This window comes from Balaenoptera borealis (genome assembly GCF_965194805.1).
Source record: "Balaenoptera borealis genome assembly, chromosome: 2".
NCBI classification, from domain to species: domain Eukaryota; kingdom Metazoa; phylum Chordata; class Mammalia; order Artiodactyla; family Balaenopteridae; genus Balaenoptera; species Balaenoptera borealis.
This window is the reverse complement of record NC_138867.1, coordinates 131,374,188-131,400,188: the sequence shown is the minus strand read 5'-3', so window position 1 is coordinate 131,400,188 and position 26,001 is coordinate 131,374,188. Positions and strand designations below refer to the sequence as shown.

The 26,001-nt window shown below is 45.4% G+C and overlaps 1 protein-coding gene and 1 long non-coding RNA gene across 5 annotated transcripts in view; both read right to left on the bottom strand.

Moving 5' to 3' along the window:
- Positions 1-26,001, bottom strand: part of LOC309622898 — an 843,724-nt gene that overhangs the window by 373,662 nt on the left and 444,061 nt on the right. The gene's annotated exons all lie outside the window — the stretch shown is intronic.
- GRIA1 (glutamate ionotropic receptor AMPA type subunit 1) overlaps positions 1-26,001 on the bottom strand; it is a 315,761-nt gene that overhangs the window by 257,975 nt on the left and 31,785 nt on the right. The gene's annotated exons all lie outside the window — the stretch shown is intronic.

The window sequence follows — 26,001 nt, the reverse complement described above, 5'->3', positions numbered from 1 at the left end:
GGTGGGAACACTTAAGATCTAGTTTCTGAGTAACTGAAATTTATGATATATTTGACCCTTGAACAACACAGGTTTGAATTGCACGGGTCCACTTATATGTGGAGTTTTTTCAATAAATACTTATATGTACAAATGTATTTTCTTTTCCTTAATGATTTTCTTAATAACATTTTCTTTTCTTACTTTATTGGAAGACTACACTATATAATAAGTATAACATAACAAAATATGTATTAATTGACTGTTTACGTTACTGGTAAGGCTTCTGGTCAACAGTAGGCTACTAGGAGTTAAGTTCTGGGGAGTCAAAAGTTATATGCGAATTTTTGACTGTGAGAGGGGTGGGTGCCCCTAACCCCCAACTTGTTCAAGGATCAACTCTACACTGTTGTTCTCAGGGTAGGCGCTTCAGTCTGTTTTGCTCACTATACTCCCAGTGCCTAGAGCCAAATATTCAATGAATGAATGAATGAGTAATTACAGAGCTGCTGCTGCTGCTTATTTGGTCTTTATACACAGAGAGGACTGGACAGTCTTCAGAGAGATTTGACTTCCTTTATCTCATTTGATTTTCATAAAAGTGAGGATCACTATCTTCATTTTCAGAAAAGGAATCCTAAGATCAGAGAACAAGCCAATTCTTTCCTCCTTCCTTCCTCCTTCCTTTCCTTCCTTCCTTCCTCATTCGAATAACCAACAGTTGAGTACTTTGCATCTATGTGATGCTCTCACACAGCCTGTGTCAAATTCTGACTTTGTCTTAATTTCTTAAATATAGGATCTCAGGCACATTACTTAACTTCTGAAACCTTATTTCATTCTCTTAAAAGATGGGGGATACCAGTATCTGGAAGATATCAAGAGGATGTAATTAAATATATGCAAGGACTTAGAACAGTGCCTGATGTACAGTAAACTCTCAGTGTTAGCTGCTGACTTTATTATCCTTACTTATGATCAATACCACCATCAACACCACTATCACAATATCAGCATCAGCACCACATTACTATCATCACCATCATAACACCACTGCTGCCACCATTACAGTATCACTACCACCAGCATCACAACGTTGCCACCATCACCACCACCACATCATTCATCACCAGCGTCATCACCACCATTATCACCACTACCACATCACTGCACTACCACCACCACCACCATCATCACATCACCATCGTTAACACCATAGCCTCCATCAGTGTGGGTCAGGCATTGTATTAGGTGCTGTGGCTATAGAATAAAGACAAAAATAAAAGGCAACAGATTTATTAGCTATAACTTATAGTCTGTGTTAATTGCTTTATATGTCCTTAATCCTCGTAGCAACCTTGTGAAAAGTATTATTTCACACAGCTAGAAGACAGCAGAACTATGAATTATAACTCTGTCTGCCTGATAATAATGTCCTTAATCACTCTACTGTACTTACAAGATGTAGTGAGAGAAGGAGGTATTTGATAACTATTACGTTATAGTGTAGTGTAATAACTGAAGAAAATAGAAAGGCAGTACATAAGCAGACAGGATGGTCACCTGACCAGACTGTAGGAAGAGGGAGAGGGTAAGGAAGGCTTCTTAGAGGAGGCATCACGAGGCGAATCTCGGAACATGAAATGGAGTTAGCTGAGGCCCCATACTAGCAAATAGCAGAGCAAAGACAGCTCTGGGACCTCGAGTTCACTCCACTGCACGTTCTCTGTAAACCCCCATTCTGTGACACGGAATTATTTTCTCTAGTCCCTGATCTCCTGTTGCTCATAAAGACTCTACTCTTGGCAAAGTGGGGGCTTCACCCCATAGCTTGTGAAGAATGCTTTGCTAAGTGCCGTCAGCCACTGTCAAGCCACTCCCAACAGGATGCCAGTCATTATACATCTGAAGTAAGTCCGTCACCACAATGTGACAAGTCCGCTCCCATTCAATTTCTTCAAAAAGAACAAAGGCATGTAGTCCATGCTGTTTCCAAAGCTGTTCATTAATGCACAGGAAAAGAGAGCACTTGGATGTCTCCCAGAATGTATACAAAGTAGAGAATACAGGGAAGACTTGATATTTTGACTTTTAGAAGTTCTGTTGTATGGTACTAGAGAAAATGAGTTTGTTCTTTGGATACTCTTCTAGATGGACAAATGTTGGTTAATGCCGCTGCCTGAACATTAGGCACTTTGGAAGAAACACTGCAAGTGAAGCCTGGGATAGCATGGGTTCAGGTCCAAGACTTAATTACCAGTAGGAAGGCAGAGTGGCCCAAAGGACAGAGTAAGCTGGGCTGAAAATAACAGTGGATCAGTTGATCAATGAAGCAATTGGTCAGTTATGGGAGTCAAGGCAGAGAGGTCAGGCTAGTAGTGGCCTGAGGGACCATGAAGGTTGGGTTGAGATGTTTGCTTTTTAGTCGCTGGATGATGGAAATAAATGTTTCATGAGAAGAAGGGCAGTTTTAGAAAGACAGATGTGGCAGCACAGACTCAGATCTCAATCTGGGGCATCACAGGGATGTGAAGAGTTAATCCAAGCCAGTCATATCGGGCTGCAGTCTCCTTTCTGCCCACTTGGCCATCACAGAGCTCTTCCTTCTTCTTGCATCTTCAGTAGCATCTTCTTGCATCTGATCGGACTTTGCAAGAGGTCTCACTAAGTGTTTTTGCAGATGCTTGCCTGGGCAGGTTGGTGCTGTGGAGGGTGTGTGCTGTTAAGGTGGGCAGAGGCAATGGAGGCTCCTCCCCATGTACCTGACTGGCTTTCCACAGGTCATCCCATGGACCACAGCTGTCATCTTGTCATCTCATTTACCCTTACCATTCACCTGAGTCCAGTGTGGATACTCAGAGCAAAATGAATGAAACAACCCAACATCATATTTTCAGAGTTGGAAGGACTTGGAACCTGCCCAGTCTGACTTTCTCACTGTTCAGATGGGGAAACTGAGGGGAAAGATAATCCCAAGCTCACACCGTAAACTGGCCTAGAACCCAGACCTCTTGATTGCATCCAGAGATTCTTGTCCAGAAGAAAGTTCAAGTGGAATAAACCCCAAATCTCCAAGATTTCCATAGGTTTCCCAGAGGGATTTCCAGCATCGAGCTGTATGAATGTCCTGTGAGCTGACCAAGAGCCACATTCTGACCTTGTGCAGAGAACTTGCAGGCAAGGCCAGGCCTGGAGGAGGACGAGGAGGGTTGGGTGAGGGCTGAACTATTAGTTGCTGGGGGAGCAGACACACTGAAAAAAAGCTTGCCCCTCTGCCAACCTCCTGTACCCATCTCATGATCTTTGCTCCATGCTCTTTCCCCTAAATCTTGTCACAGCTGCAAGTTACCAGCTTAAAATGTCATGGGTTGTACACTTTAAATGAGTGCACTTTATGGTATATAAATTATATGTCAATAAGACTGTTTAAAAGTGATGGGAACGGGGCGTCTCCTGGGTAATGTGCTCAAGGAAGCACAATCCCGCCTCCTACTTTCCATCACTTCTGAGTCTTTTTCTTTTTTTTTTTCCAGTTTCTAGTGGCTTTGTTTTGACATACACAACCTCAGACACAAGCAGGGCGGGCAGCGCTATGTGTACAGAAAGGGGCGGGCTCCGCCCAAGGCCCCAGCACCCTGTCCCCTGCACTGCAAGGTCCCGGGAAAACGCAACCGCACCCAGACGCGACCGGAGCCACGTGTCACATCCGGGCGCAGGGCTGGGGTGGCGTGGCCAGGCTTAGGCAGCTTCCAGGAAAGTGGAGCAGAGAGCAGCCCTGCAGGCGAGGCTTACAGTTTCCGAGAAGCAAAGGAACCAGGCCCTTTCCACGGTTCTCCCCGAAGTTTTCCCCATTAAAACATTTTTTTAAATGGGCACAAACGAAACCAAATTGAACAGTTTTAAAGTTCAAAGCAATCTGCCTCTAGAGGTGTGCACGTGGCCGGACGTGAGCAACAGAGCAGAAGCTACGGAACTAGCCCAGGCCTTTGGTCCCTTAGGAGAATCCCCACACCCACTGCACAGGCCCGGATGTGAGGGAGGGGTGGGGCCCCTGGTAAGTTGCTACATTGGTCCCCTTCCTCTTTAAGCACCACCCAGCCCATCCTGCTAAGGGGCTGGAGTCTGCTTGGCCCAGGGAAGCACTGTAGAGAGGGGTTGCTTGAACGCTGCAACCCGCGATCCCATCTTGCACTTTGGTCCCAGGTTGGGCCTGGCAGGGACAGGGCTGTCTGGCTTGGAGCAGGGCGAAATAGTGGCAAAGAGCACGTGCGGACACGCATGCCCAACACCTGCCAGATAACAGGGCTGGGTCTCCCAAGTGTGCAAAAGTGCTGAAAAGAAGGGACCCTGGCCTGGGGGAGAAGCAGCAAATCCCAGCCCTGTTCTTTTAGTGCCAGGAAAACACTGAATATAAGTGGGTACAGCCTCTCTGGCGATGAAGAGCAGAATGGGGCAGCATCTTCCACAATATGCGAACTCAGAATAGCACATCCCCAGGCTGAGTCTTCTGGGAGAACCAACTTGCCTCCTCTCTTTCCTGTCAACACTGATCCCACCACTGTTGAGTCCATCCCGTCGGTTCCCTCCTACAACCGGAGTCCTTACCGCCCCTCAACATACTGGGTGACGATTAAAACAGATCCACACCTCAGGCCTCCCAGATCCTGGGCCTGCAGTTCCCTGCCATTCACCGTCCCACACCCCTGCCTCTTCTCTCTTCCCCAGCAGGCAACATTTTGAACTTTCTCTTTCATCAAATCACAGGACTGGTGAGAGCACACGATGTTAGCGGAGGCTAGGTTACAGAAGCCTTCGTTTTCTAGTGATTATTAAAAACTACAACAACAAGATTTTTCCTTTTGTAATTTTCATATTTCTAGCTGTGGCCTTTTCTCTTCCGCTTAGAGAAGCCGCTTTAACATTTCTTGTAAAACTGAACAAAACAACAACAAACGTATGTCTCTTCTTTTGATTTCTGTCAACCTGCAGATAAGAAAGGCTGCAAGGATGGCTGGTTCATAGCACCGGCACCTGCACCCTCACCGCTAACTCGTGACTCCACCGGCTGCACGCGCAGTTGGTTGTAGCATTTATCTATCTTGAAACCACTAGAGTCCCTGTTTCAGAGGCCAAGGCTCTAAAGCTATTATAAAGTCCCTTACAGACATGATTACAGAGGTGGACTGCCACGGACCTAAAACACAAAGCAATTTGTTTCTGTGAATCACCTTTCACGCTAATGCCATCAAACACAGTGCCTCGGAGGCAGCGCAGAGAGGGACCCAGGCAATAAGAAACAGAGAGCAGGAGACACACAGTAGCTTGACTGGGAGACTGGAGGTGGGCAGAGAGAAGGGGAGCCAGGGGCACGTGGAGAATGAAGAAAGCTCTCGCCAGCCAGGATCCGTGGGGCCCTTCACTAGGCAGGGCTGCGGGGGAGAGATCATTAGTTTTTCACAGGGCCTTGATATGGAGGGCTGAATCTCCGGGCTGCTGCAGAATTCCAGAGCTGGGCTTTGCTTTGCAAAGCTTGCTTATGCCTTTCTTATGTGTCAGGAGCCAGGAGCAGACACATTCTCTTTCCTCGCTCGGTTTACAGTCTACTGACAAACACTGCATGGGGTTGAAAGGGGACAGCAGGTGTCACTGGCAGATTTGTAGATTACCTGGTTCCCAAGATGTCTCACGGCTTTTATTTTTCCAGGGTGCCCTACTCACCCTTCAGGCCTATGGAACCTCTCCCTCTGAAATGGGTAACAATGATATTTTTATTTTACAGTTGAGGAAACTGAGGCCCAGAGACAGTAATGAACCCATCCGAGGTCTGTCTATTAGCATAACGAGTATTAAAACTCAGACATTCCGGTCTCAGAACCCTTGAACTTTAACCACAAAGGTGACCTGTCTCGGTGAAGGCGCTGGCAATGGCAATGGAGAAGAGAGAATTGACTGGAAATATGAAAGAGGTAGAAAAATAAGCTGGCTGCCCTTTCTCCCTTTCTCTGCAACCTCAAGTTAGTTAAGAGGTTAGCAGGTAGAGGTGGAATGATGGAATGAAGCAAAATGTTTCTAAAAGGCAAACGAGCAAAAAAGTTAAGGTTTTTCTCCAACGTCATGTTAGTTGAAATTTTCACTTAGCCCAGAGGAGTCCATCAGCTATTGCCGAGGAAACAGAGTACAAATTAATGGATTCCATTGCATTGAACAAGCTTAGCTAGGGTGTCTGCTGTGTGAAATGCACTCACTTAGATGCCTGGGCTGGGGGACAGGGTGAGGAGGGAGGAGGTGAGAGGAAGAAGATCCACGGATGAATGTGCTAAGGGCCTTTTCCCCAGAGGAGCTGTCAGTCTAAGTGGGGGAGAGAGTCATGCACACAAATCTTGCTAATGTAGCGCAGAATAATCAGGGATATAGTGGAAGGAGGCCAGTGCTTGTGGGGTTGGGAATAGGAGGTCCAAGAAAGTTTATTGATGGGGATTAGATCGAAACTTGGCCCTCAGAGATGATTAAAAGTCCTCAGTGGGGAGAGGGAAGGGTGAAGAAGGAGAGAGCAGAAATGGGAAAAGAACTTGAAAAAGAATAGATACATGTATACGTACAACTGAATCACTTTGCTGTACACCTGAAACTAACACAACATTATAAATCAACTGTAATCCAATATAAAATAAAAATTGAGAAAAAAATACTTCCATCATTCAATTTTTTTCATGTCCCCTTTTAAAAAATGAAAGTGTAGTTGATTTACAACATTACATTAGTTTCAGGTGTACAACATAGTGGTTCAATATTTTTATAGATTATACTCCATGAGATGTAATTGACATATAGCACTGTATAAGCCTGAGGTGTACGACATAATGATTTGACTTACATACATCATGAAACAATAGGCTTAACATCCATCATCTCATATAGATACAACATTAAAGAGATAGATAAAAGATATTTTTTTCCTTGTGTTGAGAACTCTTAGAATTACTCTCTTAACAACTTTCATTTATAACCTGCAGCAGTGTTAATTATCTTTATCATGTTGTACATTACATCCCTAGTACTTAGTTACCTTATAACTGGAACTTTGTACCTTTGACTATCTTCATCCACTTCCTCCTCACCCCATCCGCCACTTCTGGTAGCCACAAATCTGATCTCTTTTTCTATGAGTTTGTTTTTTTGTTTTTGAGGTATAATTGGCCAGCAATGCTATCTTAGTTTCTGGTACAAAACATAGTGATTCAATATTTCTAAAAAAAAAAAAAAGGAAGATGAAGAGAGCAGGAGGGCATTGCTGGCAAAGTGACTAGCTTGCTCCGAGGCGTAGAAGCAGGAGAGTACAGAAGGGAGACCTGGCTGTGGCTTAGAACTTGGGCGTGGGTTTGTGGCAGGATTCAGGAGGGGTGTGGAAGCACAAGTGTGATGGGATGGGGTCAGTGTCTGCTGCACCTTGAATGTTACAGGTGAAACCTGCACTTCCCTATGAGTGAAAAAAGGGGTGGCTTAGTGATTGAGGATGATGATTTTGGTGGCAAAAATGGGGATAAATTTGGTGATAGCGACAACCTAGATATAGAGGACAGCTAGGAGCTTCTGTCGGTACTGCCAGCCTTGGCTGTTGGGAGGGTGACAGACTGAAAACTTGGTGACAAATCAAAGACATAGGTAAGGGGAAAAGAAGAGTCAGAAGACTCTTGCTCTCTTTCTGGGTGACTCAGTGGACTACAGCACCATCACTGAGACAGGGGATGCAGAAGGAGGGACAGAATAAGGTGGAGATGAAAATTATGACCTTGGATTTGGATGTGACCAAGCAATGAACAGCTGGCATTTGTAGATACTTATTTAATATTGGGAATGGGTGCTTTACAGGGAGAACTAACTTGAGACCAAGAAATAAAAGCTGCCTATATTCACATCACTCACCTTCCAAACACATGTCCTGAAAAAATTTTGAATCATTTATGCTCTTGTCTACCCCCTATTTGTTCAGTTGGTTAGAGAATGATGTTCACAAATCCAGAGCGATAGGTTTCGGTCCACCATATGTGCCAGTTAACTTGCTCTATTCAACAGACACAGACCACACCTCTGACCCCTTGGGTCATATCTCCAATGGGCTAGAAGACCATCCCAATTCTTAGACGTGCAATTAAATGAACAATGATGGTGGAGAGAGGGTGGTAGTGTTACTCTGTACACACATCCAACACTCTAAACTTATGGGGCATTTTTGCTTCCACTTGCCTGATCCTAACAACACAGTAAAAATGTCCTATGCCTCTTTAGAATGTAAAATCCATGCGCCACTCTCCCTCCCCTGGAGATTTCGATACACCTCACTAAAATGGATACATGGACCCAGTGAAGACGTTGCTTGGCTCATGCAGAATTGAGCATCTGCTGAGCCAAAAAGACTTCTTGAAACGTTATTTCCATGTATTAAAAAATCCCAATGAATGTAATTATTTTCTAATGTAAAACCACGTTATAATATTGAATAAACTTTTTCAAATATGCCCCTTTCCCTGAAGACATTGATATGTATCCCACAGAAGTCAGACATTAATCTGACCCCTTGTTTAAGACTGGCCACTGCATTAGAGTGGGGAGTTATAATCCTGTGTCATAGATGCCCAAGAACATATATACGGTGTACCCAGGGTCACACAACTGGTAGTGACTGTCCTGAGGCTCATGCCACAACCTGACACTGTCTTTCCATGAGCCACTGACAATACATGACCATCTGTATATTTACCAGTTACATTTCCAGGCAAGAAATCTTTATTCATCCCATTACCAAAGGGGCTTATGAAACGAAACCGAACATGCAAGATTTTTCAAGTTGCTATTATCAAGTTTTATTGAAGCATTTACTACCTCAGTTGGTCGTTTTTCTTTCTCCAGACATTTTTTCAGCTTGAATTTCTAAGGAGTTTTTCCCCTATAGTTTCTGCCAATAGATCCAGGCTATTCCACAGCTCCTTCTCCCCATAGGGGCATTTATTAGTCAGTCTCTCAGCTAAACCTTCACTTGGCATCAAATACCAACGTCGAGTAACTCAACTGTTCTCCAAGACAGGCCAGTCTGCTAATTACACTCCTTGGACCTCAATCTTCAGAGAAAAGTTAGCAGCAGAGGCACAGAGAGGAAAGAAAGAGTGATTCTCTTCTCTCAACTTGCTTTGGAACAAAATAAACATTTCCAGGTTAGGCAACTTTTCCAGAGCAAGCATGAGAGTAGCCCCCAAATTTTCTGAGAACTCCTTGTCACAAATCAAGCGTAGAAACACCGTGGCCTGGTGGCAGAGGGTCTCATTGGTCAGTCCCCACACTCTGGAATTTGACAGACCTTGATTTGATTCCCAGCTCTGCATGTTTGTAGATGGGTGACCTTGGGTAAATTATTGTATTCTGAGCCTCAGATGAGCTACCCATTTTTAATTGGGCATTATAATGGCGTGGGTCTGAGGACTGCTGGCAGCGGTCAGTGAGATTATGCACAGGATGTGTTTAGCAGAGTATCTAGCACTCATTTGACAGCTGGTGTGACTGCTGCAAACTTCTAGTCAAATATCTTCTGCCTTCCTGCCTTTTTGCCTGTGCACACGCAGTGTCTCTACTTAGAATGGCCTTTCCCAACACTATCGCCAAAAGTAGAACTCTAGGCACCCTTCAAGGGTCAGCTCAAATGCTCCCTCTCCCACACAGTATTCTTTGATGAGTATCTTGCTCCTTTGAGCATTGATTGGTAATATTCTGACTTTCTCATGTCATGTAGTACTTTTATTTGAGTAAGCATTTCAGCTCTTCAAAGTACTTGAGGGTTGGTGCCATTGCCTTACACTGTGTATTCATTCCCACAGACCTCTGCACTTCTCCACTTGTCACACTTGTCACACCTTATTGTGATTTAATAACTGTCTTCCCAGCAGGGACCTGAGTTGTATCCCTAGTACTTAGCAAATGGCAGGCATCCAATGGACACTGGTTGAACAAATGAATGAATGGATGGATGGCTGAATGAATGAATGAAAGAAAGCTTCTTTCAGTCCTCTTTATATCTCCTACAGTGCCCAACTCATCGTAGGTCCTCAATATTTGTTTAAAGACAAATTCAGTAGGTGCGGTGGGAGGATTCACAAACTCAAATGCCTTTGGGAGCCATGTGGGTAATTAGCATGAGTGAAAAGGCCTGGGAATTATGCAGTATGGAAAAGCAAGAATAGTTACTAACTGTAAGAGTACATTCCTCTTCTAAAAGAACCCACATGCAGTTTTTTAAAGATACTGCTTGTTAAGCAAAAACACATCTATGGGCCAAATTGCTGTTACTATCCACTTTTCTATGACCTTGTGCTATGAGTTGAGTGAGGTCCTTGACCCGCATTGCTTAGAAATTTGTTTCAAATAGAAGCAGTGTTCATTGGTCAACAAGTGTGGAGCATATGTGTGGGGTATCTCTTCTGTTCTTTTGGGGCCTCGTCTCACCTTTATGAAAGCCTCTCCTGGAATCCATGAGAATCTTCCTGCTCAAAATTTTTGTGTGTGTAAATTCTCAGACAGCAAGTTACAGCTTTTTCACACTCATGTATAAATAACCAGTAAATAATTCTTATATTAGACCTTTCTGGGTAACTTATCAGTTAAAAATACCAATTCCTTCAACTAAATTGGGGGGAGAGGTAGTAATAGGGAGAACTGTAGCTTGGAGAACAGGGAAATCTAATCACAAGAGGAAATCTTAGCAACTAGGAAGCCTTCATGGTGTGTCTCTCTCAAATCACACGACATACCATCTCCCCACCCTCCAAATGAACTCTCATGTCCTGTAGTGAGAACAGACCAGAACTAAATGACCTCCAAGGCTCTGTGAGAATCATGAATGAATCAGATCAATGACACTGGCAGCAGGCTTCGCAGAGGAGGTTGGTAAAGGTGAGGGCAGGGTTAAAGGTTGGAAATGGATTCATTTTCCACAATTAGGTTTCCATTCAGAGGCTGGCTTTTTTTTTTTTTTCTTGTTACAGCCCTTCCAAATCTGTTCAGAGCTAATGTCCAAGCTGTGGGTCCGGCATGTGTAAAGGAGCCCTCCATGTTCAGAAGCAGTGACCCCCAGTTCTCCTCCCTTGCACCATCTGATGGAGAGACCCCCAAGCCTGCAGCCTATAAAGTAGAGCAGACATGTCGGGAGAAATGGACCAGAAAGAGTATTGGCAGGTCCTCCCCCTGCCCCTGCCCCTGCCCCACTCCACAGGAGGCTCCTGTAGGATGCATTACCGCTGATTCCTGGTAAAGCATTAGGACGGAATGTGAAGGTCACAGGCACAGCTCTAACACTACCTGTGTGTGAACCAGCCCCTTCCCCTTTCTGGGCCTTGATTTGTTCATCTGTGTTAAATATAAGGCTGGGGAGTGGGGTTGGATTTGAGCAACTCTAAGCTCTAACTCTTCACCATTCACTGTTTTCTAACTAGGCTGTCTCTTCTGGAATATAAATAACAGGAGATAAAGGATTTCAGATGTCAGGACTTCAGAGATAACTCAGGGGAAATCTGGAACCTCACTTTGCTTCTGAGTGAAAATGTTCATCTGGTCCTAAACAGGCACTACTTTGGATATCTTGATTTTTCCAATACAATCGCTGAGCGATCTTCCACTCTCTTTTGACCATTAAACTTTGTTTTTTCTCCTGGTAGCCACCACTCCCTAACACTCATGTACGTACACATATACTCACACACACACACATGCCTACACACACACATACCATATCAGTTCCTGCCTCCATGCCAATCCCACTTTACCTGCAACTTGGAATGACCCCCCTACCACTTCCAGCCAGATACTGCTCCTCCTGCAAACACTGGGAACCTTCTCCTGACTGCCCCAGCCTACCACCATCTCTCTCTCCTCCGAACGCTCATCAGACTCACAGTTCAGGAATCCCATGGCTTGTAGCCTGGTCCGAGCTTTTACACTGCTCCATGTTCAACCTACCATGGCCTCTAAGGCCCCCTGTGACCTGGCTCGTCTTTGCCCCAATATGTTGCCTCCTCTCCCCCTCATTTTGCTCAGTTTGTTTCAGCCCCATGGGCCTTCTTTCTAGTCTTCAGATGCTCCATGACTGTTCCTGCCCCATGGGCAGGCCCTTGCTACCCTCTGCCGCCGGATCTTGGCATGACTGATGACTTCTCTTCATGGAGCCCTTCACTCACATGTCACCACCTCACTCCATGACCACCCTTCATTTTTTCTTAAATTTTATTGGAGTATAGTTGATTTACAAGGTTGTCTTAGTTTCAGGTGTACAGCAAAGTGAATCAGTTATATATATACATATGTCCACTTTTCCCATATAGGCTATTACAGAGTATTGAGCAGAGTTTCCTGTGCTATACAGTAGGCATGACTACCCTTCTTAAATGGCGAATTTTCCTCTCCCATCACACTCTATTCCATTCCTTTTAGCGTTTTCCTCCTAGCACTTAATTACTATCTGAGGTTTTTTATTGGTGGGTTTATCTACAGTTTATCTTTTTCCCCATTCACCCCCAAGAGACTATAAGCATCAGGGGAAAGGAGGCTGCCTTGATCATCTCTCCACTCCTCATTTCTAGAACAGGCCCCAGCAGGTTGTGGGTGAGGAACATTTTTTAAATAAATGAGTGAATGCCTATAAACTGCTCCCATGTTTATGAATGATATGCCTCGCTAGATCGCAGCTCTCTCAAGAACAGGGCCTTCTCTATATTTAGGTGCGAATAACTAAATAAATATGGATCACGTCAGATGAGAAAATTTGCTTACTACCAGTCTATGACTATCTCAAGGCTAAATTATTCAAGAAAACACAAATGGACCAAGGAAGAAAAATATTAGACTAGTGACATTAGCAGGAAGTTTGCCAAAGAATTGGACGTTGGTGATCAGCAGTGGCTGTGAGAAAACTACTCAGTTTTGCAGGCTTGACTTGTCGAATGGACACAGTAATGACTGCAGTGAGAGCTGAGGGCGTAATGAGTGGGAAAGTCCCCTGTAAGTTGCTATAATGTCAGATAGAATGAGTGGCTATAAGTTATTAATCACCTGTCCTGTGGGCAAAGAGATGGGTGCTTGCACCTGGTCGTGCTGGGGTGTTAAGGTCCCCTGGTGATGCCTGCTGGATGGGGTGGGTGGAAGAGGACCTGCCGCGGGAGCGCTCACAAATCAGTCGAACACGGTCAAACATTCCAAAAATCTGATGGAGCTCCTTTGCTCCCTCACTGTAGGCTGGCAGATGTCTGGGCTGTGGGGCACTGAACAGGAACTCTGCAGAAAGGTAAAGGGATTCCTGCTCCTTCCTGGCTTCAGTCCTAAGCCTAACTGGAGGCTTAACAGCTCTGGGTGTATCACCTTTGGAGAGAGTCTCTAGGACCCCAACCTCTCCTGGCTGTCAGTGAGGAAACCTACAGGAAATTATCCAGACAGGGAAAGAGCTGGTTAGATTCTAGGGATATGGAGCAAAGCCCCAGAAGTTTCATTTCCCACTGGGTGCATCAGGTGTCTGGAACAACAGAATGTCCCTCATTTTACAAATGGAGAATCTGAGGCAAGGGGAGACGGGAACTAGATGCATTAAGATTGAAAACTAAGCCCAGGGCTTGACTGCATGTCTTTGGACCCTCAGTTTTAAAATTACTTTTACCGTCACCTGCTTTCTCTCAGTTTCACATCATAAACTGCATATTTCTGTCCCTCAGCCAGCCGTCTTACGAGAGTCCCATTGACACAAGCAGGATGGAGGAGGGTAGACATCTTGAATGAATAATGCATTAGGTACAGTACTCACCAGACTAAGCCTCTCAAAGCCCCGGATCGTTTTTTGTTTTGTGACACATAGCCATATATGCCAGAGATTAAGAGAAAAGGCTGACTTCAGACCAACCTGGATTCAAATGTCAGTCTTTCTGGCTAAGACCTATGTTAATTTGCATAAATGACTTATCGTCTCTGAACATTAGCCATTAACTACCATCACTACATTTATATCAACAACATGAAGCAAAGCATGGCATCTCAGTGAATAATAGGTGCTCAGTAAATACTCATGGCAATGAATTGCCCATCATTATCCTCCTGGCTCCATAGCTGATTTGTCACTCTCCTGTCCCCCCTTGTCACTATTTTGGTAGGTCTACTCAATTCTGCCTGGCTCTGTGGGCAGAGTTTTCCATGAGACAAAAGGAACATATTTCTTCCATCATCATCTCTCTTTTTATTTTCATCACACATCCAGGTGAGCCAATTCTATATTGTGTCAACATATCGGGTGTGCTGTCCAATCTAAGGTGAAGATAAATACGGAGACATCTAAGACGCTCTGTCTTCTCGTCAGGCCAGGAATTGAGGGTTTGGCCAATGGATTTCTTATCCCTACAAGGACTCTATTCCCTTCCCATTACTAACGCTAAAGCCAGGGGTGTTTACACACACATACAGCCCTTCTTCTTTCAACAAACAGTCACTGAGTACCTCCTATTTCTAGACTTGTGGGTTCTAATGCTGGAAGTAACAGTTGTGAAGGAGACAGACCTGGTTCATAACTTAATCGAGCTTATTCTCTGGGAGAGAAAAATGATGGTCAAGTGATTACATAAGCAATGGTCTAATTTGCCTTGTTGTAAATGCTTCCAAGGAAGCATTTCCAAGGAAAAGTATACAGTGCTTATCAACTCATAGGAGGAAGAAGAAGCTAACCTGGGCAGGGGAGGGAAGGAGAGGCTCCCTAAAGAAGTGGTGCTGATGCAGAGACCGAGGGATGAAGAGGAGTTAGCAAGGTGAAGAAGGGAGGTGGGGGTGGGGTGGGGAAAGAATGTTCTGGCTGAGGGGCCACCCAGGTGAAGACCCTGAGGTGGAAGGAGTTCAGCAGAGCTGAGCAGGGAGAGAGCAAGGATGCAGGCTAGCATGGTGGGTGGGGACCATATCCCATTGGAACGTGTAGGTCATGTTAAAGGAGAGGTTGGAGACCTGCAAGAGGAGGGTATCAGAGGGCTCCCTAGAGTGACATGATGTGAGACTTTAGAGATGAAAGGTTCCACTCCCATTCACGTTTTACAGATTAAAAAAAGCAGAATTCAGAAAAAGGAGAAGAGCTTTCTCAAGGTCAGGCTAGTAAGTGGCAGCAAAAGATATGAGCCAGATCTCCTGTCTGCAGGTCTCATACTCTCCCTGATATCTCACCCGGCCTCCCCCTACTTCAGGCATCCCTTGGAGGGGTTAAGGCCTTGATCTGTCCAGGTTGGGTCATCTCTTACAAACTGTGTGTGGGAGACCGTTTCCTGAGATACCTCTCTGCAGCTGCCTGTTAGGGCCCACTCACCCTCACAGGGCGATGCAGATAAAGCAGTGTCCAAGGGCTCTGGGGATGACAATCTACCAAGCTAAATCATTGCATGGTGTTCAGGGATCAGCTTCCAGTGGGGTTCTCAGAATCTGTTTCCCTCGGTTGGCTTGGGAAAGGCAATGTTCCTGTTTCTGGGAAAAGAACCAGAAGACACAGGGTTCCTGGTATCCCACCCATGTGGAATTAGAATGAGGCGGAAGGGGGTGCGGGAGCAGAGCCCCAGCAGTGCTTACACTGAGAGCAGTTTCTCTTTCTTTCAGATCCTTTCCTGTTCAAGGTGGGCCCTGCTGGCTTCCGCCCAAAATAGCTCCTCCACTGGCAGGGGAAAGGGAAGAAACACACCTCCTCCCCCCCACACACTCCCTCTTTCATAAGCCAGTGTTCTCTTCTGGAATCATGCCTGGCAAGTCCTTTCATTCCAAGAGCCTGCTAGGACCTTCCTTTAAGTCCACAGAATACAAACCCACCACATCCTTCCTTAGGAGATTCTGTTCCCTTCGTGGCCATCCCCTCATCCCCTGTCCCTCAGCATGGGCTCCCCAGACCTGTTATTCCCACAGCACATTTAAGAGGGTGCTCTCCACCCTCACAGCCCCATGCCCACTGGTCTTTCTCAGGCAAACTAGGGAACCCTCTCCTTCACGGAGTGGTGCTGGCTGGCTCTCCAACAAAGTTTGGGAAAGCATTTTGAAAAGAACAAAAGCTGGTCCAAACTCAAAACATTGTTATTAAAAAGAAAAAAAGTACCGTTCATAAAACCCAGATGCCCTTCCTTCCTCCTACTCACTCAAAGAAATCTTGTGTACTGTCGGATTCCCAGTCCCTCTGGGAAGGCTCTCCTGAGTTCCTCAATCCCTAAGAATCTCTCTTCCTTTCAACTCCAGAAATACTTTTCTGGGTCAAGACACAGCACCACTTGGGCCTCAGCCTCCTCATCTGTGAAAGGAGTTACAACAACTACCTCATAGGCAATTCAGAGACAAAGGATGTCGAGAACCCGGGGCCATGGCTGACACCTCAGTGGGCTCTCAGATCACTGGTGCCTCGAACACCTGCTCCCCAGAAATTCTATTTCATGGAGGGAGTCTTGTCTCTGTGATTCCATCTGGGCAGGGCCTTCTTCTTGGGCCTCTGTAAAGCCATGCTGGGGAACAGCAGACCCTGAACCCAAGACGGACTCGTAGGAAGGAAAGGCTTAGCTTGGTGCCCCCTGCCAGTGTCCTCACTTAAAATGGTGGCAAGCTGGTCTCTATGACCAAAAAGGGCGAGACCATTCTGCATTGGCAGCAAGAGAACACCAGCCGTCTGTCCTCAGGGAGGACGGAAAGGAACTCTTGGTCTGATTGCCAAGACAAAGCAGTAGGAGACAAGGCCTTCATTGGCTTCCCCTGCCGGTGCCTCATCTTACCACCTCATCTCCACCCTCAGTGAAGGACAAGTCCCCACTTAACATCTGGAGAAACAGGAGAGGGACTAGAAGAAACTGAATTTAAAATTTCTTGGGCATCAGAGATATGCAGGCATGGCTAGAGGTCAGAGTTGGGGGTAGTTTCTGTATCATTTGGAAAACAACAGGGAGCACCTTGTAATGAAAGAGCCCTGAGCTCTAGGCTCAGCCTCGCCGCTGATTTATTATATGATCCTTGGAAAGTCATCTTCCTTCTCTGAGTTCCTTCTTCTTCTTTCATTTGCCCAGAAGGACAATGAAGGGGTTGGATAAGGTCCAAGGTGACATAAAGTAGGATGTATTTTGTTCAGTTGGCAAAATGTCTCAAAAAATGTGAATTACTTGCCACGATTAAACACTTGAATACTTTCAAATAAAAATTCAGGTTCTCAACTTCCCTTGAAAAAAACCAGAAGGGTAGGCACTCACATCTGGCCTCTGAGCCTGGAGGCCTGAGTGGCCGCCCCCCTTTAGCTGGGATGTGTTCTCCAGCTCCCAGCGTCCCCAGAGCACTCCCCAGTGCTGAGGCTCCAGTACTGAGGCTGTCTTGTATGTCTGTCGTTTACCGTTACTCTTGTTTTGATGACACCCTCTGTGTTCACCTGGTCACATTATCAGTCCAGCTTCTGTGGGCATTTGGATTTGGGACCCCTGACCTGAGGATCTTGGTTAAGCCTCTTGGTGTTTCCTGTTCTGGAAGCAGGCTGTAGAGTCAGTATCTGTGGTTAGACATCAGCTCTACATCCTTACCAGCTGTGTGACCTTGAGCAAGCATCTTAACCTCATCTAGCTAAGGAGGAGAAAACAGTCCCCATTGCATAGGGGTATGGTAAAGACCAAGTCAGACAATTTTAAAGAACACTTAGGCTAAGCTCTAGAAAATTCCAGTAAACGTTTATAGGAAACATTAATAATGGTTGTTAGTAACCTTATCAAGTTTTGTAAATACTAGACACTGAGTTTTTACAAAGCTAGGCTTGTCAGGTCCAATGTATGTGCAGTGAAACAAGCCCCAGGATGTAATGCTCCTCTTTGGAAGATTTCACAGAATGTTGTCTGAGATCAGCTTATGGATCCCTTGCAGCTCCAAAGTTCTGTGACCTTCAGAACCTATGACCTATGACCTTCATCTCAGGGCGAATGCACAGAGGGGCCAGGCAAGTGTCATGAGTGGGTGAGGTAGGCTGGGCTGGGAAGCCCATGCAACCTTTTAAAGACATTTCTGCTTAGTCTTTTTAAAGCTTTGGGCTGCCCCCAAAGAAATGCCACTGCAGGCCAGCCTAAGTTCTCAGGCTGACCATTTTAACCCAAATGGATCTTCTAGGATGGACGAGTCTTCAGAAGGATGGAGGGTAGGGGTGGGAGTATCTTGTAAATACATAAGGTTACAAGGAAGAGATAGGACTTGGGCAAGGTTAGGATGGGCAGGGAGATTTGTATGAACTGAACTCTGGATACATTTATTTTTATTTTATTTTTTATTATTATTTTTTAATATACTGCACTGTACTATACTTTAAATTTTTTTATTTATTTTTATTTATTTATGGCTGTGTTGGGTCTTCGCTTCTGTGCGAGGGCTTTCTCTAGTTGTGGCAAGCGGGGGCCACTCTTCATCGCAGTGCGCGGGCCTCTCACTGTCGCGGCCTCTCTTGTTGCAGAGCACAGGCTCCAGACGCGCAGGCTCAGTAATTGTGGCTCACGGGCCTAGTTGCTCCGCGGCATGTGGAATCTTCCCAGACCAGGGCTCGAACCCGTGTCCCCTGCATTGGCAGGCAGACTCTCAACCACTGTGCCACCAGGGAAGCCCAGGATACATTTATTTTCATGCCAAAAGTTCCTTTTTTTTCCCCATTCTTTACATCCCTTCACCTCTTCTCAAGAAGCTTGTGTATCAGCTTACAGAGAGCCATGGCCTTATTTACAATGTTGTGAAGGAAGGTGGTAGAAGCATCAGGGTCCTAGGCTGGTGAATTGTTATTTTTATTTCTTCATTGATGTAGCTTAACCTTTGCTTTTAGCAGCTAACACGTTGCTCAAATAAAGTGAAGAGAAGGGGATAGGGTGGGCAACCACAGAAGATCTTTAGGGAATGATTTTACTGGTGGAAAAACATGCTTTCAGCCATTCTTTCCAACACATTCTATTAAATTCAATTTTACATGTCTGCATTATATTATGACTTAATGCATGTGAGGGGACCACAAAGGCTCTGCATGTACCCATGATAATGCTTATGACAGAAATGCAAGCCAAGATACATCATGCCCAAATATGGATTCAAGTCATCTAGTTTTTCTAGAGAGGATTTCCAAGTATGGACTTCTAATCTGGACCATGCCACTTACTCACTTTGTGACCCCAGGCACACATGACACACAGTCCTCAAACTACCAGGGTTTCAGTTTCCAGGACTGGGAAGTGGGGATAATAATAGTACTTGCTTATAGAGTTGTTAGGAGAATTAAATGAGATCATACACCTAAAGTGCCTGGCATATACTGATGGGTCAATATGTGGGAATACTACTACTATGACAATTGTAGCTACTACTACTATCTCTATACCTACTTTTCTGCCAACTGATCTTCCATTTTCTGCTTACATACCTCTAGTAACAGGGAGCTCAGTACCTACCGAGGCACTTGATCATTTTGGTAAATATAAAAAATTTCTTCCTTGGGCGTAAGCAAACTCTGTCTCTGTGGCTTGTAACATCTTCTTTAAGCTACACCTTAAAGTCATCAGGCCATCTGGAAAATTGGCTACGTGCCCAGAACTGTGTAAGGTTTGGTTGGGGAGATACAGAAAGAAAAAGACATGATTCTAGCCTTGCAGAGGTTCAGAGACAGTCTTTAGAGATACGATAAATGCAGAGAAAGCAGCTCCTGCCTTGGTTGACTGGGGCCCAGAGGATTCTTGAAGGAGGAGACCCCAGGCAGGAGCATGGTCTGTGTGCCCTGCATGATTTGTCCCCTGCTGACCCTATTAGGGCCTTCTTTCTATTTCTTGAACTTTTGCACTGGGACCCAACTAAGAGCTTTTGCATTTGAAGTTCCCTTTGCCTAGAATGTTCTTCCCTGATACTATTTATCCCAGGAACATTCTTGCTTACCATTTCCACCCCAGGTCAAATATCCCATCCTCCATCAGGCCCTCTCCTTGCATCCTAACTAAAGGATCCCTCCCTGCCCAGCCCAGCGACTCTCTACCACATCACTGAGTTTTCTTTTCTTCTTGTCTCTTATTATGATCTCAAATTACCTCCATCATTTATCTGTTGACTTGGTTATTGTGTGATTTTCCCCAGTCCAAATAAGAGCAGAGATTCTGTCTGATCACACCACTGCATCCCTACCTCCTGACACAGTCCCTGGCACATCATGCGTGCTCAATACATATTTGCTAAGTATTTCTTGAAGGGGATGAGAGACCAAACTGAGTCCCTTCCAAACCTGGATGCATCCTCAAGTTTCCGTCTCTCATGCACAGAGCCTTTCCTGCACAGGAGGAGAGCTCCTCCCCAGAGACCCTACCCCTCAGGAGCACGTGGAAGCGGAGTATCCCTGTCTGAATGCAAACCTCACCCAAGCCCAGCCACTGAGCATGTGGCACCTGGAAACCAAGTAGATTGTAACAGCACAGTGGAAACTGTCCGCCGCCTGGTAATGAATTAGTTGTTAGCAGAGGTAGCGACGCTCACAATCCCACGTGCCATCAGCAGGGCTCACAGCTGCTTCTCATTTTCATAATGCAAGGGAGGAGAAACAAAGAAAAGACGAGAACCCACGCAGGGCGAGGCACCAAGATGGAGGCAGCCAAGGCCACAAGGAGTCAGGCTCTGTGGCGATCTGCTTAAAGCTTGGAGAGCAAGCTGTGTCATAGCAAAGAAGTCATCTTCCAGCCGTAGAGATATTTCAAGCTCACCAAAAAAAATGGTGACATGTATCACAGAGCAGTGTCTGTTAGTGCTTAAGTACAGGTGAATCAGACAGGGCAGGGCTCCAATCCTGACTCTACCATATTAGCTGTGTGACCTTAAACAAGCTATTTAGCCTCTCTGTGCCTGAGTTTCTTCACCTCTAAGATAGGTATCATGACAGTAAGCACCTCCCAGGGCTGCTGGAAGAATGGACTGACACAGCACAGAAGACAGTCCACAGAACCAAGCGGACCATAAGTGCTTATGCTGTTAGAGTTGTTATGGGGACAACCGTTATATCACTATTATTGTTATTATTATTATTATCATGATCATTATCAGCAGCAGCATTTCGGCTTCACAACATCCCTATGAGGTGGGCAGAACAGAGGTTACTAATTCCATCTCAAAAATGAGGGAACCAGAAACGGTGGCTCAGAAAGGAAAAGTGAGTTCCCCAAGGTAACCCAGCAGAGGGCCTGAAGAGAGCTCAGCTCAGTGTGTGAATTCCAGAAAGCTGCTCTCCTTACGCAAATATCACATACAAGCAAAGCAGATGTTTTGAGAATTTGAATGTGGTCTGCCCAAAGCCTCAGGATGTCCTGTCACCCCGAGGCCAGGCTCAAGTTACAACAAACCCGCAGAGCTGGTCAACATCACTCAGTGCTTCTTTGGGACTCCAAGTCCGCCAGCCTGCGTGCTTCTCCTCCTCTAGAGTGTAGTGCCCTGACTTTTAGGCTCTGGTATTCGCATGTATTCTTCCTTATCTGCTTGGCAGCCCTCAGAAGCATCTCTGATGCTTGTCGTGAATACCTGGATGTGACGAGGCGAACTCGTCTTTCCCCAGGGCTCAACTCTCCTCTTGAGGAAGCAAGTATTTGAAGCAAGACTGAGCAACTGAGCTGAGGTAGCTCGTGAGTTGACAGGGGCCCCTTCCTAGAGGCCTGGCCTCCAAGGTTATGGTGAGTCCTGGACCAAAGATCTGAACCTGAGTCCTGGAGGATGGAGCTCAGTAGTTTGAGGTCCACAGGTCGTTCTGCTGTGAAAGATCATCATTTGTTAGCCTAAGTCCTGCCCTCCCAGGCATCTCTCTTGAGAACCGTCTTTCTGGTAAGATGTTCCCCAAAGGGACAGCCTTGTCAGACAATACAAGACTGTATTGTAATTCACCCCCTGGACCGCAAGCACAGATGCCTCTTATTGTGAAGCAGAAATGGAATAAAGACGACTCAGTCGAAACAAACAACAGTTCTCATTAACACAAAATAGACAAACATGACCCTGCTGAGAAAATCCGCGGTCACTGTTTCTGTTGGCTGACAATAGACCATCTCCATTGTTCCAGGCAGGACGCTACTCATCAGGTTCTTGAGGTGGGGGAAACTCATTCATGCTCTGACATCTACTCTGGGGACTAACCTACACGAGAAGGTCACGTAGCTGGTAAGTGGAGGAGGGATGATTCAGAGTACTTGGGGGCAGTGGGATGGATGTCAGCGGAGTGAGAGGCTGGGCCTGGGGCACGTAAGAGGAGGCCTGCAGATGAGCGGGTCGTGGGGGGAGAGAGAAGGCGGCAGACAGGTGCCTTTGCTGGAAGGATGTTGCGTCTCTACTAGGATAGGAGATACTGGATGAGGGCTTGGAAAAGAGCCAAAAAACCCTGCAGCCAACAGATCAGGAACTGTTGCTGGAAAGAGAAGGGAACATTTAGCCCAGCGGTTCTCAGACGGCGGTGCCTGGGCCAACAGCATCATTTAGAAGTGGTTAGAAATGCAGATTCTTGTGTTGACCCCAGTCCTATTAAATCAGAAACTCTGCAGGGGGGCCCAGCAAAGCCGTGTGTTTAACAAGTCCTCCAGGTGGGTCTGACTGTTGCACAGGAGAGTTTGAGAACCTCAGTTCAGTCCTCTGAGCCTGTACCCTAGAAGTCAGGGTTAGGATATCGGGGTTGCAGCTGTTCAGAGGCAGGGAACTCAGAAAGCACTTGTTTGAAGGCGGAAGAGCCTCTATGTCACGGATTCACCATTTATACAGTAGGGGGTACAGGACATGATTTAAAGGAAGACAAGGAACAGTCACAAGCACCCAGGAAGTGCAAGCCTCTCTCCTAGCCCCTTCCCCACACTGGTTCACTCAATCCCTCCAGCAACCGTATGGGGTCATATTACTATCTTTCCTCTTTGCAGGTGAAGAAACTGAGGGTCCTAAAGTTTAGTGTAGAGTCACAAAGCTGACCGGTGGCTGAGCGCAGAGAGGGTATTAGCCACGCACGAGTCCAGAGCAGCTGACCTTTCTGCTTTGCTGCACTGTGCATCTTCACCCTCTCTGTGTTTCAGTGTGCTCCTAGGCAAATGAGATCTGTGCATGGATTAAGAAATTGTGTGAAAGGTCCTTTTCATGCATGCCACACACATCCAGGCCACACGCACACAAACTTATGCACGATGTATTACCAGCCATAATAACATTCTTGCCAAGATGAATTCGCAGAGTTCCCTCGCTTAAAGACATTTCAGGGACTGACATAAGATGTGAATTTTTTATATTTTCATGTAAGGGTATTTTAAAACAGAACAAACCATCCTGCAATCTACCTCCATCATATTTCATAATAGATAAGGCACTTGAACAACAAAAAAGAAAAAGCACATAATCGCAGAATAAAGGAGTCCCATAAAATATACATTTTGCATCCCTCTATTGGCCTCATTTTTCTGATTTGCTGCAGTCACAAAAATATTTCTTCAAATTATAATACAGTGATTTGTAAACGTGGCTCCACAGACTGGGGTCAGTATGGGAGAAGACTTGCTAATCCTACCGTCCACAGTGGGTGAGCAATTACTGTATAATTTACAGAACAACTGAGCAATGATCTTATTGATCCGCTCAATCCCAGGGCAGGAATTAGTATTCCTATTGTACAAATAAAGAAACAGACCCACTAGCAAGTTTAGGAGCCAAGGCTCAAACCCAGTCCTGTTGGATTGAACCCAGTTACCTTTTTAGCACATGGCAGTCCCACTCTTTAATGTCCACAGGACTGGCTTTGTTTTATAGTGTTGAGTGACTGTTGCTAAGAAGCTAAAAGGGAAGTTGGCTTCCATGCTGGCCGTTCTACACCGCGATCACAGCTAACAAAGTTTCATCAATCAAAGTGCCAATTGCGTACCTAAAAAGACACTTCAATTTACTGAGCTATTTTCCAACCAGACCAGGGAAAGGGTAGCGAGGATTGTATCTGGAGAAATCCATGCCTGGATCCTACAGTAAGCCAGGCAAGAGTGGTTTGGATTCCAGCTGGAGGGAGAATCATAATGCTTGATTTATAAAATGTCATGGACAGAGTTCCACATTACCATACAAAGCCGTATGGTTTCCAACTTTGAGGAAAGGAGGAATGGGAACTACTCATATTGCCAAGCCTTGTCTGCTCACTGAGGGGACGCAAGCTGGAGTTGATTCTGAATACGGAACACTGAATAACCCATTTAAATTCCATACAATGAAATATCAGAGGGGACCAATGCCCAGCACTTAGTCAATGACTAAAACTAGGCTAGGGTTTCGCAGCCTCTGCACTATTGACATTTTGGACAAGATAATTTTTTGTTGTAGGGCTTTGTCCTGTACATTAGGGGATTTTTTAGCAGCATTCATTGCTTCTACCTATATACCAGTAGTCCCCCACCCCCTCTCGAGTTGTGACAACCAAAAGTGTCTTCAGATATTGCCACATGTGCCCTGGGGAGGGGAAGGAGGCAAAATCACCCCCAGTTGAGAACCTTTGCACTAGATTTTAAAGAAAGAAGGAAAAGGTAAATCATTGTGGTGATTGGATTAGTTGGCTCTTTTGTGTGGAAGCATTGTGTACACTTCTAATAAACTGCTAAGCTCCGTAATTCAATAGGTGATGTATGTCCCATGAGCTGTACCTCAGTTAAGTAAATAGTTGAATCCTTGAGACATCCTGACATTGCTAAGACTAAATGTGTCTGTTCACTATTTATCCAAGAACTGCCAAAAGATAGCAAATATTTCCCCTGGACTTCTGTCAGCTATCAGAAGGGCTTCATGGATGATCTTTGACTTTAAGAACAATACCCGGAGGATCTTGCATCGTAGGGCTACTGGAGTTATTAGGAAGTTGTATTTTTCACTCCACCAACAAAGGTTGTTGGCCACCAATGAACAGATCCCTGAGCTGATTGCTAAACAGAGGGCACTGGGTATAAAGACAAAATCAAGCATTTTCAGAGAAGCCTACTCTAAAGAATCATCACCATCTTCATGTCAAATGTAGTGCTCTTTAGAAAGGCACACGCTATACCCATTAAGTGGACAGAGATTAATCCAATTCTAATGAACTGAGTTTTAGAAGTGCTCTAGTCTAGAATTAAAAGAAATAGCTAAGCAGAGAGGCTGGTCCAGGAGGACCATCCCTTCTAGATGGGTTGCTTTGCAGAGACTTACCTAGAAGAATTTGCATCCAGTCAAGAGGGACAATCCCAAGATAAGATTTCTCGAAGCCTAGTCTGTAGATCTTAGCATCACTATCATTTAGAAAGCTTGTTACAATGCAGATTTTTAGACCGTATGTTAAAATTTTTGATTCAGTAAATCTAGATTCCAATGATCAGCACTTTAAAAAAAAATCTTCCATGCTTCTTCTACATACTTAAATTTGAGAACCACCACCTAAGACTTCTTTTCCAAAGACCATTTACTTTTCAAAGCTCCCTGTCTTCAAGGAACTTATAGAGTTTTTGGAGAAAACTAGCACGTGGTAAGGGTTGCTGGTGAATAGTAATCATTCATTCATTCAACAAATAGGCATTGAACTGCATGTTATGTGTCAGCTACTGTTCCAGGGACTAGGGAATCAGTGAGATGAGGACAGTCATCTACCCGACGCTGGGCACCATCACTTGCTTTTACTTCTCACTTCATAACATCCTTGGGAGGCAGGTATAATCACTTCCATGTTTCAGGAAAGGAACAGGAAGCCCAGGGAAGTAGCTGACCTGCACAGGGTCTGAAGGCCAGTAAATGACAGACCTGAATTTAGACCAAAGTCTGTCTGATGCCGTCCTCTGTGTTCTTTCTACAACAGCAACATGAGCATAAAAAGATGAAAGAGATGTTCAGGCAGTCTGACTTCAGGGCCAGGTGAGTGGTTCAGTTCCTAAATACTGAAGCTGTTCAGCCCTGAATGAAATCACTGTGGGCTGTGGTGGAGGAGGAGGCTTCTTGGAGGACATGGAAAAC